Source organism: Choloepus didactylus, chromosome 1, assembly GCF_015220235.1.
Source record: "Choloepus didactylus isolate mChoDid1 chromosome 1, mChoDid1.pri, whole genome shotgun sequence".
Taxonomy (NCBI): domain Eukaryota; kingdom Metazoa; phylum Chordata; class Mammalia; order Pilosa; family Megalonychidae; genus Choloepus; species Choloepus didactylus.
In genome coordinates, this window is record NC_051307.1 from 118,271,961 (window position 1) to 118,287,975 (window position 16,015).

General features: G+C 38.0%; 1 protein-coding gene across 3 annotated transcripts in view; it reads right to left on the reverse strand.

Moving 5' to 3' along the window:
• Positions 1–16,015, reverse strand: part of NAALADL2 (N-acetylated alpha-linked acidic dipeptidase like 2) — a 1,146,579-nt gene that overhangs the window by 999,666 nt on the left and 130,898 nt on the right. The gene's annotated exons all lie outside the window — the stretch shown is intronic.

Consider the following 16,015-nt stretch of genomic DNA (forward strand, 5'->3'; position numbering starts at 1 on the left):
AACACTAACAGAAATTGTTCCCTCCTCTGTTCTCACTAGACCCTCTAGGACAGTGGATCTCATTGTGGTCCCTGGACTAGCAGCAGCATCAGCATTTGGGAATTTGTTAGAAATGCAGATTCTTACGCCTCGCCCGTATGAAGCAGAAACTGTGGGAGTGGGGCCCAGCAAACTGTTTTTTAATAAGCCCTCCAGGTGATTCCCAAACAGCTAAATACTGAAACTACTGCCCTAGAAAGATAAAATTTAGCATTAGCATCCGGTCATCATCAAACTGATTTTACCTATTAGATTACTTTTCTCTACAAACAATGGAAAACAGACTTGCTGACACTGATACCAAAAACCCTGAATTTGGGTTTGCCGTTTTTCACGGAATACTTTAAGGAGTAAAATAAACATACAACATTTACAAAACACCTTTTTTTCCCACGTTATGCCGGTTTTTACTGGACTTCGAATACCCAGCTTCTGCAACATAAAAAGTATAAGTTTCTGGTGACTAAATAATGCCACCAGAGCAGGCCTAGCTCTGGAAGAAATCCTAAATTTGTTAGCTTGAAACTCCAGGCTAGATTACAGTTTCCCTTCCCCTCCAGCATAAAGCCTAAGGTCCTCAAAGTGGAACAGAAAGTCACCTCCACTACAAGGGGCCAGTTCTGACCAGGAAAGTGGTAGATGGGGAGACTACCTTTTCAAATTTAGACAGTCTTTGAAACATCTGCTCGAATTTCTGGTTCCAAAACTGGCCTGGGCCCAAGCCTCCTGCAGTCTCAATATCAGCACTTTACAAGCTTAGATGATCATCTGAATCTCTTAGAGAGTGTTTCTGAAATAATTCTGTTCTGGTCTCATCCCAGACCTCCTAAACCTGTAGCTCCTGGAACCCTCTTTCTGATCAGTTGGATAATATTTCTTGGCACCACCAAAAAGCGGTTAGGAAATTCACCTGATATTTCTTTCTTCATCTCCCTAAGTCTATTCACCTGCCTGAAGACAGCCTGCGTGATGTTTTTCCTCCTGATTTTTCCACAATTAGGTCAGCCTAAATATCTCTTCCTCCAGTTCAGTAGGTAAGTCTATTTTTCAGCACTTCACTCCTCCCAGTTATTCTTTCCTACCCTCCTACACATAACCTACTTATTTCTAACCTCTCAATCTGATACTTATTAATTTGAAAATTGATCCATCATTTACTAGCAGTGCAATAAGATATGTACACAACTCTAGTTTTTTCTGGACACTATGGCAACATTTCCTACCAGTTAAAAGTAATTAACTAACCACCTGTAATACTTGGGAGACTACGAAGGAAACAGAATGCTTAATTACATTCATAGATTATTAATCTTTAGAGTCTAGTTTTTGATCACAGAGAATGAGCTATAAATTTAATCCTCTTTCCAATAACAGTAATTAAATCAGAATAAGAATTTTAGAGTGACTAAAGTAACTGTGCTAAAAATGAAACCAATATAAGGAACTTGGATATTTCTCCTTACAGAGCTATGCACATATAAGAAAGCATAAGTCATATTCTCACAGCATCCAAAAATAAAAGATTTAATAAAAAATATATCCCAATGTTTTGGGTCTTGTTGAATGTAAAATGCAAATGGTAACATCAATTTGACAAAGGAATTTTTCAATATTTCAGGAACTACATCCCATCTTTTAGTGAAAATGTCTGTTCAATTGATTAAGAGGTGGCTGTTAAAAGCCCCAAGGGCCCTATGCACTTAGCAGGAAGATGAAATGGTTTCTTTCTCTCTCCTTTCCTTCTACCTCAGACTCCCAATCACAAGGAACTATAAGGAAAATATAATATACCAAAAGCCTTCCAGTAGCTATATTTGGGTTTCGAAGTAAGTTTAAAAATTCCTGGGGTAAGCAACATTCTGCATAACTCTGACAGAAATGACACACAGCTCTCTTAAGAGAATGTTCAAATCAAATGAATCAGTCAAGGAGTGTTTACTGCATATATGCTATTTGTCCAGTTTGGTAAGAATGAGAGACATCTAAGATACAGTCTCTGCATTCAAGAAAGTATGGTTTAGTTACAGAGAGAGGAATTTCTTATAACAAACAACAAAGGGATAAGGAAAGGCCACACCACCCCCCAAAATGAGGTAACATGTTGTGGCAGAGGTGAATGTTAACAGGACAGAGGAGGCCCTTGTCAGGCTGTAGTCCTCTTGGAAAACCACATGCAAGTGGCAGATTTTAGCTGGGCTTTAAAGAACCTCAAGGTTTCAAACAGGTCTAGTCAAAGGGAAAGGCATTCCCAGTGGGAACTAGTATGAACAAAGACAAAGAGCAGGTTGCTTGACAAGCTTGAAGCACAGGGTTTGGTTTCAGAGCAGTCAAGAGGATGTAAGGTATTATCAGTAATAAAGCTTCTTAACCACACTAAGTATTCCAAACTGTATTGCAAACTCATTTCTGTTTTTTAGCCAAATGCTGTTGCAACATCTTACAAATTAACTGAGAAAGTATGATTTTTAAATGTTCTGAAAATGCCTTGTGGTGGCAATATTATTTTCAAGTAAGCCCAAAGACTTCTTTACAACCAAAAAAAAAAGGGGACTATTTTGACTTCTTAAACCTAAAACAAAATGAAATATATGTATGCCAAATAATATATGTACAACTTCTTGAAGAGGCCTTTCCAACTTGCTGTTAGCATGGTGGACTGTAATTGTCTCAGACAGAGGCTTAGCCAGTAGATGCCATTTTAAGTGACAACCCAACATCCAAAGTCACAGTATTTCTCAGGTCCAAGAGTTTCCGGAGACTCCACTCCCTCAGATCAAGTTACTCTTTATCTCTTCTATAGTCCTTATACTTTGCATGCCTATGGATTATAGACCTTATAGTACTTTGTGGCTTATTCGTTCACTTAACAAATATTTACTGTGCACCTATTAAGTGTGAAATAATTAAAATACCATAGGGATCTAGTCAAACATGGTGCCAATTCACAAGGAAATTCAGTCTTGAAAAGCAGGCAGATTGAAAGTGAAAATAATAAATAAATAATAAATTGTGGTGAGTGATAGGAAGGAAACAAACATGGGGTTCAAATACAGTCAACACATAGCCTGGTGGATAAGAGCATTTGAACTGGACCCAGACTACCTGGATTTGTAATCCTGACTGGATCAAGCTCTTTCACCTTGTGCAAGTTATTAACTTTTTTCTGTTCAGTTGCCTCATCTGAAAATTGGGGATAATAATAGTATCAACCTCATAGGATCATTATGAATATTAAATGAGCTAAAATGTAAATTACTTAGAAGAGTGTCAGGCGTGTAGCAAAAATATTGATACTACATCTGGCAGTAAATTTCTACAAATTTCATTACATTCGAGCAATACCTTAACAAGGCGAAGCACCTCTCCAAATAAATTTCACTTTATTCATTATTTTCTGGTGCCACAAGGGAGAATTTTGGGGATCATCATTTACTGTTGTCACAGTCTTATATTCAACATTCTTATGGACAGTTTTACAACTGGAAGTGAATGATTTAAGGCTGCTTTTAATGCTGAGCATCTGACTTTTTCTTCTGCAGAATAATAGCCACAGAAACAAACACCCAGCATTGAGCTAAATAATTAGGCTCAAGAAAGCAGTACTGTATCAGGAAACACAACAAATAAGCAGATGGGCATGTGTGCAAGAAAAGAGATGTCTGGAATCCCAAAAAGGTAAAATAATACAGAATTGGTGAAAGTAGTTATGCAGTTTTATCCACATAAGGAAGGCTCACTTCAACGAGGAACAATATGCATAGGTAAGGATTACCTTACTCTAATCAGATGTGTACTGGACAGAGCTTCTTAAACTTGAATGTGTGAATCTCCTGGGGAGTCTTGTTAAAATGCAGATTCTGATTCATGAGGTCTAGGGTGACCCATCAGTTTGGACAAGGATAAGTTGCTACTCAAAGTACAGGCAGACCAATACCATCAGCATCACCTGGGAGCTTGCTGGAAATGCGGATTATCACATCCAGCCCAGATCTGCTTAATCGTTTCCATGCATGTTCATGTTCTTAAGCCCATTCCTATGCACGTTCAAGTTGGAGAAGCTGGGGCTATTGATAGAGTGATCAACTGGTTCAGGTTGGCCAGGAACTTTCCCAGAGTTAGCATTGAAAGTCCTCTATGAGGGGAAACATCTCTGTCCTGGACAAACCAGGACAAGTTGGTTGGTTGCCCCAGCTATTGACCCCATGAATGGTACTGGAGTTTTCTCTGTTGGTCATGAATGTGATATAGTGCAATTAGCATATTACTTCCTGTCTTCTGCCAGCTGCATTATTTTGAGCAAACCACCTCACTTCTCAAAGGCCTAGTCTCCTTCTGCCCCACAGGGTAGTTTTGATGATTAAATGAGTTATAACATAATTGACCATGCTCTGTAAGCAAAGTGTTTAAAAATTTTAGCTATTATTATCAATAGATAGTTCTTATGAAATAAGTAACTAAAATCTCTTTCTTTTCAATGCTATAAGCACAACTGATGTTGATTACGGATTCTACTGGCAGGCTTCAACTCAACTCAACATAGGAAAGAAAAAAAGAATGAGAAAAAATAGAGTAAAGGACAGAAAATAAAGAACCTCTTCATAGTGGGAAGGGTAAGTAGGTTAAAGTTGCTTCCCCAAGCAGCAGGTGCCAATTATTTAAACTAGGGTTTGGTATGGTCCATGGTGTCTATTCTTTTACATATTGTCCATGACTGCTTTTCAGCTACAATGGCAGAGTTGAATAATCCTGACAGAGAAAATATTTACTATCTGGCATTTCACAGAAAAGTTTGCCAATCCCTGAATTTTAGCAAGACTTCAAAAAGGATCAGGTGACATACTCAGGCTGAACATATGCTTGCATATACTTCTATGTAGTATCACATTTGTATTGACATAATTCACTTACTGATCGATCTGTCTTCCCTTGATGAACTAAATTCTCTTCAAGGACAGGAATAATGTCTTATTTAACTGTTTTGTGTTTTTTTGTTTGTTTGTTTGTTTTTGTTTCTTTTGTCTTTAGAGTCTAACATAGGACCAGGTTCATAGAAGGTGGTCAATAAAGTCCTGTTGAACTGAATTGAGCTACAAGCTGAAGTTTATGTATATCATATACTTTAGATTTAGGGCAGGTCAGTGAACTAGAAAAGTAATTTATATTTCGTTTAATAGGTACTAGATCCTTCTGGTGAACAGCTGGCTTCTTAGCTAACAGCTAATTTTCTATTTTTATGTTTTTCAAACATACCTATCTGACACAGCAATAAAAGATAATTAAGTCTGAAACAAGAAGTTCTCCACTTGGAGTGGGAAAGTGTTCTTGAATACTCCTGCAAAATCTAATAAAGCCCAAAATGCAAAAAGTTATACGTAAAAATATCAGTTTGATAATAACTTTAATTTTGGAAAAATGTCTGTGTTCAAAGCCTGAACAGCCTTAGTTAACGCTACACAAGTGTCTTCAGTAGCTAATTAGCAGTGGCCCTCCAGGTACTTTTCAGATACAATCCAGGAGCCCAATTTCCTGATGTATTTCGTATTCTGTAAATAAATTCTAACTGCAATTAAATTCCTTGCTATTTTGATAAGGCTACCATACCCTTTAATATCAGAGAATAATATGGCCAGTGGCACTAATCAAAAGGTTATTCTATGAATAACTGATGAATTTATGAGTGGTCATTGTGAGAGATATGTTGTTTTCAGTAGAGTGCACAAAATCTAATATATTTCAAGTAGATCCAATAAATGTCAGAGCAAAGGCTCCTAAAGAAAAGCATGTATGGTACAGAAAAACAATTCTAAAATAAATCTTTGTAGAGGAAATTGAAAAAAAATCACCTTTTAAACATATATTTTGTCCCTATTAGCTACTGTCACTAGCTTGCTTTTTAATGCTAATAAAAAGAATTTAATTTTTGAAAACTTTTATGAGGCCAGACCAATGGAATGGAGGAAATTTTATATTTATGTTAAATTCCTAGATACAAAATAGAATATATGCTATATTATTTTACTTTAACTCAAAAGTAAAGGAAATGTGGACTGTACTCCATAAATGCTAGAAAACTAGTAGGAAATTGAACATAACATTTGTGTTTACACTTTAATTTTTTTAAAATTAATGGAATAATTTGGCTTTTTATAGTCATAAAGTTACAGTCTTTAAAATTATATTTCTCAGGCAGGATGAACTCTATAGATATTATATATTTTGATAAAAACTCAATATTTCTACAAGTTGGTGAATGGTTTTACTTCTTCTAATAGATGATTATTCTTCACTGCTTCTAAAATAATCAGATACAATTTGATGATAGTACTACAAACTAGGTTTTAGCCATGACCTAATTATGCAAATAGATTAAAATACAGTGTTTGCCTGGAATTAGGAGGATGATTCTCAATAAAAACATTTGTGCCAAAGTTCTGGACAAAGATGAGTTTCCCATGTGTGAACTGTTGTTTTACTTCTAGGTATTTTGGCAGAACCTGGTCCAACATGCAGATTATTTCCAGGATTTACATGAAGTAGTTCAACATTTTCAATGGTTATGTAATTTGAATATGACACAAATGTATCAAGATTTTGTTTAAGGTTCTGTTGACTTTCCCCAAGTACAATTATGGAGGGCACTGAACCGCAGATCAGTAAATAAGTTTCCCAGCATTCACTTTCTGCAAGCCTACTTACTGAGTCTGAGTAACCTTTGAACCTGAGTTCCCTCAATGAAATGACGTGCTTAGCCCGGAGGGCATATAAAAGGTAAGTGTATGTTCTCTGCAATTTGAAGCCTATGAAACAACTTGAATTTTGTGTATTTGGTGGGATGGTAATACAGGTTTCCAATGAATAAACTCCAGTGCTTGGCTGCCTCAGTTTCCTCAACTGTAAAATGGAATACTAACAAGGCATACTCATGGGTTGTTGTGAGGATGGGAGAATGTATATGTAATGCATGAAGTATAATGGTTGGCACATAGTTGGTTCTGCATAAATGTTAGTTATTATTATTATAGAAAACAATTTGATTCATTTCCCATGCCCTGATGACTATTCATTATTGGAGAAGATTAGAAATAAGATCAAATGGAGTTTTCAGATAATGCCATTCACATTGGCTAGAACTTTCATGTTTCCAACAATCCCTGAGTCAAACACCTGAAGAAAACCTTAATCTGATGAAACCTGACTAAACACACAGACTCTGTCACCTTCATTCACCAAAATTCACCATTTTTTTTTTGTTTTGCTCTTTTCTGGCTTCTTTGATTTTTGTTTATATCCCCCTCTCTTTTGTCTTCTACCTTTCTTTTCTTTTTTTTTTTTTTTTTTTTTTTTACCAGAAACTTAGTGGCTTAAGATAGCACACATTTATTATGTCACAATTTTGGTGGGTTGGGAGTTCAGGCACAGCTTAACTGGGTCCTCTGCTTAGGCTTTCACAAAGCTGCAATCAAGGAGTCGTCTGGTCCACATTTTCATCTTCAGGCTTGACTGGGAAAGAATCTACTTCCAGGGTCACTCGGATTGTTAAGAAAATTAATTTCCTTGTGATTGTAGGCCTGAGGCCCTTGGCTTCTTGCTGGCTGTTGACTGGAGGTCCCTTCAGCTTCCCGAGGCCACCCACAGCAAATAGAGGCCACCCATGGTTTCTTGCTACGTGGACTTCCCCAACATGACTACTTACTTCATCAAGCCAGCAAGAAGAGTCTCCAGAAGGAGTATTCTGGGAAGACAGTCTTTTATAATGTATATTGTATGCCTTAGAAGCAAGACACATGTCCCACCCACATTCAAAGGGAGGGGAGTCCACAAATGTGTGAATGCCGGGAGGTGGGGGTCATGGGCTACCTTAGAACCTGTCTCCATATGAGCGTATCTTCATTAACTCTGAGATTTTTTTTTTCCTTTTTAAAATAACTTTGAATGTAATCCTTAACATTTTTTAATTTAAAATACTAAATAAGCAGTAAAATCTAAACCTAGAATATACCTGACATAAAAATTCATGACCTTTTCACTTCCCTAGCTAATTTGAAACCTATATGTATACACTATAGACAGCATCCACTTCACACTGGATCTCCAACATTTCAGTAATACCCCAGAATGAAGACCTGAGATTTTGCTGGGAAACCATTTGTGGTTTCTAGCCACTTATGAGTTGTAGCAATTCCAGGATCTTTGACCTTCAATCCAACATCAACTTCAATCCAGGTTACTTTTTCATTTGTCTAGATTCATTGTTTTCCAAATTGCTCTGGGGATCAAAAGAAACGTTGCTTACTCAATAAAGGTTTGTTCTTGGAATTATTGTTACCGACATGGTTATATAAAATGAAAGGGAGGGTGCTGACAGAGGAGAGAACATGGAAATACATGAATAAGGTGTGCGATTCACTGACCCCTCACCAACCAACAGATAGTTTGGCCAACAAAACAAAACTTTGCTAATTTCATCGGAAAAAAAAAAATAACTTTCATTACTGCCTTAAATTGCATGCATTGCTTATTACCGACAAACTTCCTTTTTTCTTTTTTTCTTTTTATGATTGTCTATGCCCACTATCCATTTGTTTTTTTTTTTTTTTTTAATCATCATTTTATTGAGATATATTCACATACCACGCAGTCATACAAAACAAATTGTACTTTCGATTGTTTACAGTACCATTACATGGTTGTACATTCATCACCTAAATCAATCCCTGACACCTTCATTAGCACACACACAAAAATAACAAGATTAATAATTAGAGTGAAAAAGAGCAATTGAAGTAAAAAAGAACACTAGGTACCTTTGTCTGTTTGTTTGCTTCCCCTACTTTTCTACACATCGATCCATAAACTAGACAAAGTGGAGTTTGGTCCTTATGGCATTCCCAATCCCACTGTCACCCCTCATAAGCTACATTTTTATACAACTGTCTTCGAGATTCATGGGTTCTGGGTTGTAGTTTAATAGTTTCAGGTTTCCACCACCAGCTACCCCAATTCTTTAGAACCTAAAAAAGGTTGTCTAAAGTGTGCGTAAGAGTGCCCACCAGAGTGATCTCTTGGCTCGTTTTGGAATCTCTCTGCCACTGAAGCTTATTTCATTTCCTTTCACATCCCCCTTTTGGTCAAGAAGATGTTCTCCATCCCACGATGCCGGGTCTACATTCCTCCCCGGGAGTCATATTCCACGTTGCCAGGGAGATTCACTCCCCTGGGTGTCTGATCCCACGTAGGGGGGAGGGCAGTGATTTCACCTTTCAAGTTGGCTTAGCCAGAGAGAGAGGGCCACATCTGAGCAACAAAGAGGCATTCAGGAGGAGACTCTTAGGCACAAATACAGGGAGGCCTAGCCTCTCCTTTGCAGCAACCGTCTTCCCAAGGGTAAAACTTATGGTAGAGGGCTCAACCCATCAAACCACCAGTCCCCTATGTCTGTGGTCATGTTAGCAACCATGGAGGTGGGGTAGGCGAATACCCCTGCATTCTCCACAGGCTCCTCAAGGGGGCACTACATCGTTTGTTTTTTTTTTTTTTTTTTTTTCCTTGTTTGTCTTTTCTTTTTTTTTTTTTTTTTTAACTTTCCCTTCTTTTTTCAAATCAACTGTATGAAAAAAAAAGTTAAAAAGAAAACAAACATACAATAAAAGAACATTTCAAAGAGACCATAGCAAGGGAGTAAGAAAAAGACAACTAACCTAAGATAACTGCTTAACTTCCAACATGTTCCTACTTTACCCCAAGAAAGTTACATACTATAGCAACATTTCAGTGAACTTGTTCCTACTACATCCATCAGAAATTAACAGACCATAGTCATTTCTGGGCATCCCCAGAACGTTAAATAGCTTATCTGTTCTTCTTGGATTATTGTTCCCCCTTCCTTAATTGCTCTCTACTGCTAGTTCCCCTACATTCTACATTATAAACCATTTGTTTTACGTTTTTCAAAGTTCACATTAGTGGTAGCATATAATATTTCTCTTTTTGTGCCTGGCTTATTTCGCTCAGCATTATGTCTTCAAGGTTCATCCATGTTGTCATATGTTTCACCAGATCATTCCTTCTTACTGCCGCGTAGTATTCCATCGTGTGTATATACCACATTTTATTTATCCACTCATCTGTTGATGGACATTTGGGTTGTTTCCATCTCTTGGCAATTGTGAATAATGCTGCTATGAACATTGGCGTGCAGATATCTGTTTGTGTCACTGCTTTCCGATCTTCCGGGTATATCCCGAGAAGTGCAATCGCTGGATCGAATGGTAGCTCTATCTCTAGTTTTCTAAGGAACTGCCAGACTGACTTCCAGAGTGGCTGAACCATTATACAGTCCCACCAACAATGAATAAGAGTTCCAATTTCTCCACATCCCCTCCAGCATTTGTAGTTTCCTGTTTGTTTAATGGCAGCCATTCTAACCGGTGTTAGATGGTATCTCATTGTGGTCTTAATTTGCATCTCTCTAATAGCTAGTGAAGCTGAACATTTTTTCATGTGTTTCTTGGCCATTTGTATTTCCTCTTCAGAGAACTGTCTTTTCATATCTTTTGCCCATTTTATAATTGGGCTGTCTGTACTATTGTCATTGAGTTGTAGGATTTCTTTGTATATGCAAGATATCAGTCTTTTGTCAGATACATGGTTTCCAAAAATTTTTTCCCATTGAGTTGGCTGCCTCTTTACCTTTTTGAGAAATTCCTTTGAGGTGCAGAAACTTCTAAGCTTGAGGAGTTCCCATTTATCTATTTTCTCTTTTGTTGCTTGTGCTTTGGGTGTAAAGTCTAGGAAGTGGCCTCCTAATACAAGGTCTTGAAGATGTTTTCCTACATTATCTTCTAGGAGTTTAATGGTACTTTCTTTTATATTGAGATCTTTGGTCCATTTTGAGTTAATTTTTGTGTAGGGGGTGAGGTAGGGGTCCTCTTTCATTCTTTTGGATATGGATATCCAACTCTCCCAGCCCCATTTGTTGAAAAGACCATTATGGCTCAGTTCGGTGACTTTGGGGGCCTTATCAAAGATCAGTCGGCCATAGATCTGAGGGTCTATCTCTGAATTCTCAATTCGATTCCATTGATCTATATGTCTATCTTTGTGCCAGTACCATGCTGTTTTGGCAACTGTGGCTTTATAATAAGCTTCAAAGTCAGGGAGTGTAAGTCCTCCCACTTCGTTTTTCTTTTTTAAAGTGTCTTTAGCAATTCGAGGCATCTTCCCTTTCCAAATAAATTTGATAACTAGCTTTTCCAAGTCTGCAAAGTAGGTTGTTGGAATTTTGATTGGGATTGCATTGAATCTGTAGATGAGTTTGGGTAGAATTGACATCTTAATGACATTTAGCCTTCCTATCCATGAACATGGAATATTTTTCCATCTTTTAAGGTCCCCTTCTATTTCTTTTAGTAGAGTTATGTAGTTTTCTTTGTATAGGTCTTTTACATCTTTGGTTAAGTTTATTCCTAGGTACTTGATTTTTTTAGTTGCTATTGAAAATGGTATCTTTTTCTTGAGTGTCTCTTCAGTTTGTTCATTTCTAGCATATAGAAACATTACTGACTTATGTGCATTAATCTTGTATCCCGCTACTTTGCTAAATTTGTTTATTAGCTCTAGTAGGTGTATCGTTGATTTCTCAGGGTTTTCTAGATATAAGATCATATCATCTGCAAACAATGACAGTTTTACTTCTTCTTTTCCAATTTGGATGCCTTTTATTTCTTTGTCTTGCCGGATTGCCCTGGCTAGCACTTCCAGCACAATGTTGAATAACAGTGGTGACAGCGGGCATCCTTGTCTTGTTCCTGATCTTAGAGGGAAGGCTTTCAGTCTCTCACCATTGAGTACTATGCTGGCTGTGGGTTTTTCATATATGCTCTTTATCATGTTGAGGAAGTTTCCTTCAATTCCTACCTTTTGAAGTGTTTTTATCAAAAACGGATGTTGGATTTTGTCAAATGCTTTTTCAGCATCTATTGAGATGATCAATTGATTTTTCCCTTTCGAGTTTTTAATGTGTTGTAATACATTGATTGTTTTTCTTATGTTGAACCATCCTTGCATGCCTGGAATGAACCCCACTTGGTCATGGTGTATGATTTTTTTAATGTGTCTTTGGATTCGATTTGCAAGTATTTTGTTGAGGATTTTTGCATCTATATTCATTAGGGAGATTGGCCGGTAGTTTTCCTTTTTTGTAGCATCTTTGCCTGGTTTTGGTATTAGATTGATGTTAGCTTCATAAAATGAATTAGGTAGTGTTCCATTTTTTTCAATGTTTTGAAAGAGTTTGAGTAAGATTGGTGTCAGTTCTTTCTGGAAAGTTTGGTAGAATTCCCCTGTGAAGCCATCTGGCCCTGGGCATTTATTTGTGGGAAGATTTTTGATGACTGATTGGATCTCTTTGCTTGTGATGGGTTGGTTGAGGTCTTCTATTTCTTCTCTGGTCAGTCTAGGTTGTTCATATGTTTCCAGGAAATTGTCCATTTCTTCTACATTATCCAGTTTGTTGCCATACAGTTGTTCATAATATCCTCTTATAATTTTTTTAATTTCTTCAGGATCTGCAGTTATGTCACCTTTTTCATTCATTATTTTGTTTATATGGGTCTTCTCTCTTTTTGATTTTGTCAGTCTAGCTAGGGGCTTGTCAATCTTGTTGATCTTCTCAAAGAACCAACTTTTGGTGATATTTATCCTTTCTATTGTTTTTTTGTTCTCTATGTCATTTATTTCTGCTTTAATCCTTGTTATTTCTTTTCTTGTACTTGGTTTAGGATTGGTTTGCTGTTCATTTTCTAGCTTCTTCAGTTGATCCATTAGTTCTTTGATTTTGGCTCTTTCTTCCTTTTTAATATATGCGTTTAGTGCTATAAATTTCCCCCTCAGCACTGCTTTTGCTGCATCCCATAGGTTTTGGTATGTTGTGTTCTCATTTTCATTCGTCTCTATATATTTAGCAATTTCTCTTGCTATTTCTTCTTTAACCCACTGATTGTTTAGGAGTGTGTTGTTTAACCTCCAGGTATTTGTGAATTTTCTAAGTCTCTGATGGTTATTGACTTCTAATTGTATTCCATTGTGGTCAGAGAATGTGCTTTGAATAATTTCAATCTTTTTAAATTTATTGAGGCTTGTTTTATGTCCCAGCATATGATCTATTCTGGAGAAAGTTCCGTGAGCACTAGAAAAGTATGTGTATCCTGTTGATTTGGGATGTAATGTCCTGTAGATGTCTGTTAAATCTAATTCATTTATCAGATTGTTTAGGTTTTCAATTTCCTTATTGGTCTTCTGTCTGGTTGATCTATCTGTAGGAGAGAGTGATGTGTTGAAGTCTCCCACAATTATTGTGGAAACATCAATTGCTTCCTTTAGTTTTGCCAATGTTTCTCTCATGTATTTTGTGGCACCTTGATTGGGTGCATAGACATTTACGATTGTTATTTCTTCTTGCTGAATTGCCCCTTTTATTAGTATGTAGTGGCCTTCTTTGTCTCTCAAAACATCCCTGCATTTGAAGTCTATTTTATCTGAGATTAATATTGCTACACCTGCTTTCTTTTGGCTGTAGCTTGCATGAAATATTTTTTTCCATCCTTTCACTTTCAGTTTCTTTGTGTCCCTGTGTCTAAGATGAGTCTCTTGTATGCAACATATTGATGGTTCATTTTTTTTGATCCATTCTGCGAATCTATATCTTTTAATTGGGGAGTTTAATCCATTTACATTCAACGTTAAAACCGTGAAGGCATTTCTTGAATCGGCCATCTTATCCTTTGGATTATGTTTGCCATATTTTTCCCTCTCTCTATTAATATCCTTTATTGTACCCATACCGAATCTCTTTAGTACTGAACCTTTCTCCAAGTCTCTCTGTCCTGTCTTTGTTTCTCTGTCTGTAGGGCTCCCTTTAGTATCTCCAGTAGGGCAGGTCTCTTGTTAGCAAATTCTCTCAGCATTTCTTTGTCTGTGAAAAATTTAAGCTCTCCCTCAAATTTGAAGGAGAGCTTTGCTGGATAAAGTATTCTTGGCTGGAAATTCCTCTCACTCAGAATTTTAAATATATCGTGCCACTGCCTTCTCGCCTCCATGGTGGCTGCTGAGTAGTCACTACTTAGTCTTATGCTGTTTCCTTTGTATGTGGTGAATTGCTTTTCTCTTGCTGCTTTCAGAACTTGCTCCTTCTCTTCTATGTTTGACAGTGTGATCAGTATATGTCTCGGAGTGGGTTTTTTTGGATTTATTCTATTTGGAGTTCGCTTAGCATTTATGATTTGTGTATTTATGTTGTTTAGAAGATTTGGGAAGTTTTCCCCAACAATTTCTTTGAATACTCTTCCTAGACCTTTACCCTTTTCTTCCCCTTCTGGGACACCAATGAGTCTTATATTCGGACGTTTCATATTATCTATCATATCCCTGAGGTCCATTTCGAGTTTTTCAATTTTTTTCCCCATTCTTTCTTTTATGTTTTCATTTTCCATTCTGTCATCTTCCAGGTCACTGATTCGTTGTTCAACTTCCTCTAGTCTTGTACTATGAGTGTCCAGAATCTTTTTAATTTGGTCAACAGTTTCTTTAATTTCCATAAGATCATCCATTTTTTTATTTAGTCTTGCAATGTCTTCTTTATGCTCTTCTAGGGTCTTCTTGATTTCCTTCATATCCCGTACTAGGGTCTCATTGTTCATCTTTAGTTCTTTGAGTAGCTGCTCTAGGTGTGTCTCTTCTGGTCTTTTGATTTGGGTGCTTGGGCTTGGGTTATCCATATCGTCTGGTTTTTTCATATGCTTTATAATTTTCTGTTGTTTTTGGCCTCGTGGCATTTGCTGACCTTGATAGGGTTCTTTTAGGGTTTGTAGACCAGTTGAAGTCCTTATCTCTAATTTATCAGATCTACAGCTTCGTGGAGTACACGTTCTCTAACTAACCAGCAGGTGGCGTCCACGAGCCACCTGTTCTCCACAAGCCAGATCTCCCCTGCTTAGCCTTTTTGGTGAGTGGGGGAGTGAGTCTTGTGGGGCCCAATTGGTGTCCCAAGCTTGCGTGTGTAGTTGGTGTTGCCTGCCCTGTATGTGGGGCGTGTTTCTGGGCAGTCGGGGAGGGGGGGTGGCCCTAACAATCAAATCTCCCTGATGATCCTAGAGTTTTAAAGCTACTGCAATAGTCTAATCCTTCAGTTCAGTCCTGCCACAGTTTGTCTCTGCCACTGACCCACAAGTCTTTGGTATTGGCGTATGGCTCCTGAGACTTGCAAGTGGGCCCCTCTTCCAGGCTGTGCACCCCGGGTCCTCTGTTGAGGGATGACTGTGCTATGTCGCAGGTGAGTGCCGTCCCCCCAGGGCAGTTCTGGGCTGCTGGGCTGTGTTGGGAGGCTCCCAGTCTGCTCAAATGATGGCTGAATGGGGCTCTGTTAATTCACACTGCTCCCCCTTCCCAGCTCTGGGACATTCAGCTGAGGTTGCAGGGAAGGCTAATGTCCACGCCCAGTTTTGTGGTGTGTGCCTGTTATTTGAAGCACTTCCGTCACACTGGGTTGTCTGGGGCAGCTCTGGGCTATGGGGCTGGCGATGGGCAGGAGTGTTTCCTGTCCACCAGGATGGTGGCTGTGAGCGGACACCCCCCTTTTCTTGGGAAGTTGTGTTGTTTAGTGAATTTTCTCAGCCACTGGATTATTGCCTTTTGTCTCAGAGCTCTCTTAGTTCTGCTCTTGACTTGACGTGCCCAAATTTCAATTCTTTGAAGCTTTCTGTATTGAGCTTCTTAGAGTAATTGTTTTAGAAAAAGCAAAAAGGATTTAAAAAAAAAAAAAAAAAAAAAAAAAAAAAACGGCCCTCCACAGAGATCTAATGGGTTATTGAAATGCTAATAGACAAAGCAACCAGGGCCATTAAGGAAAAGTGCCCAGGGCAGAGAGATCAGCCTTGCTTCGGGATTTGCATATGCGCCTCAAGGCCTGATCTCCGCCCTT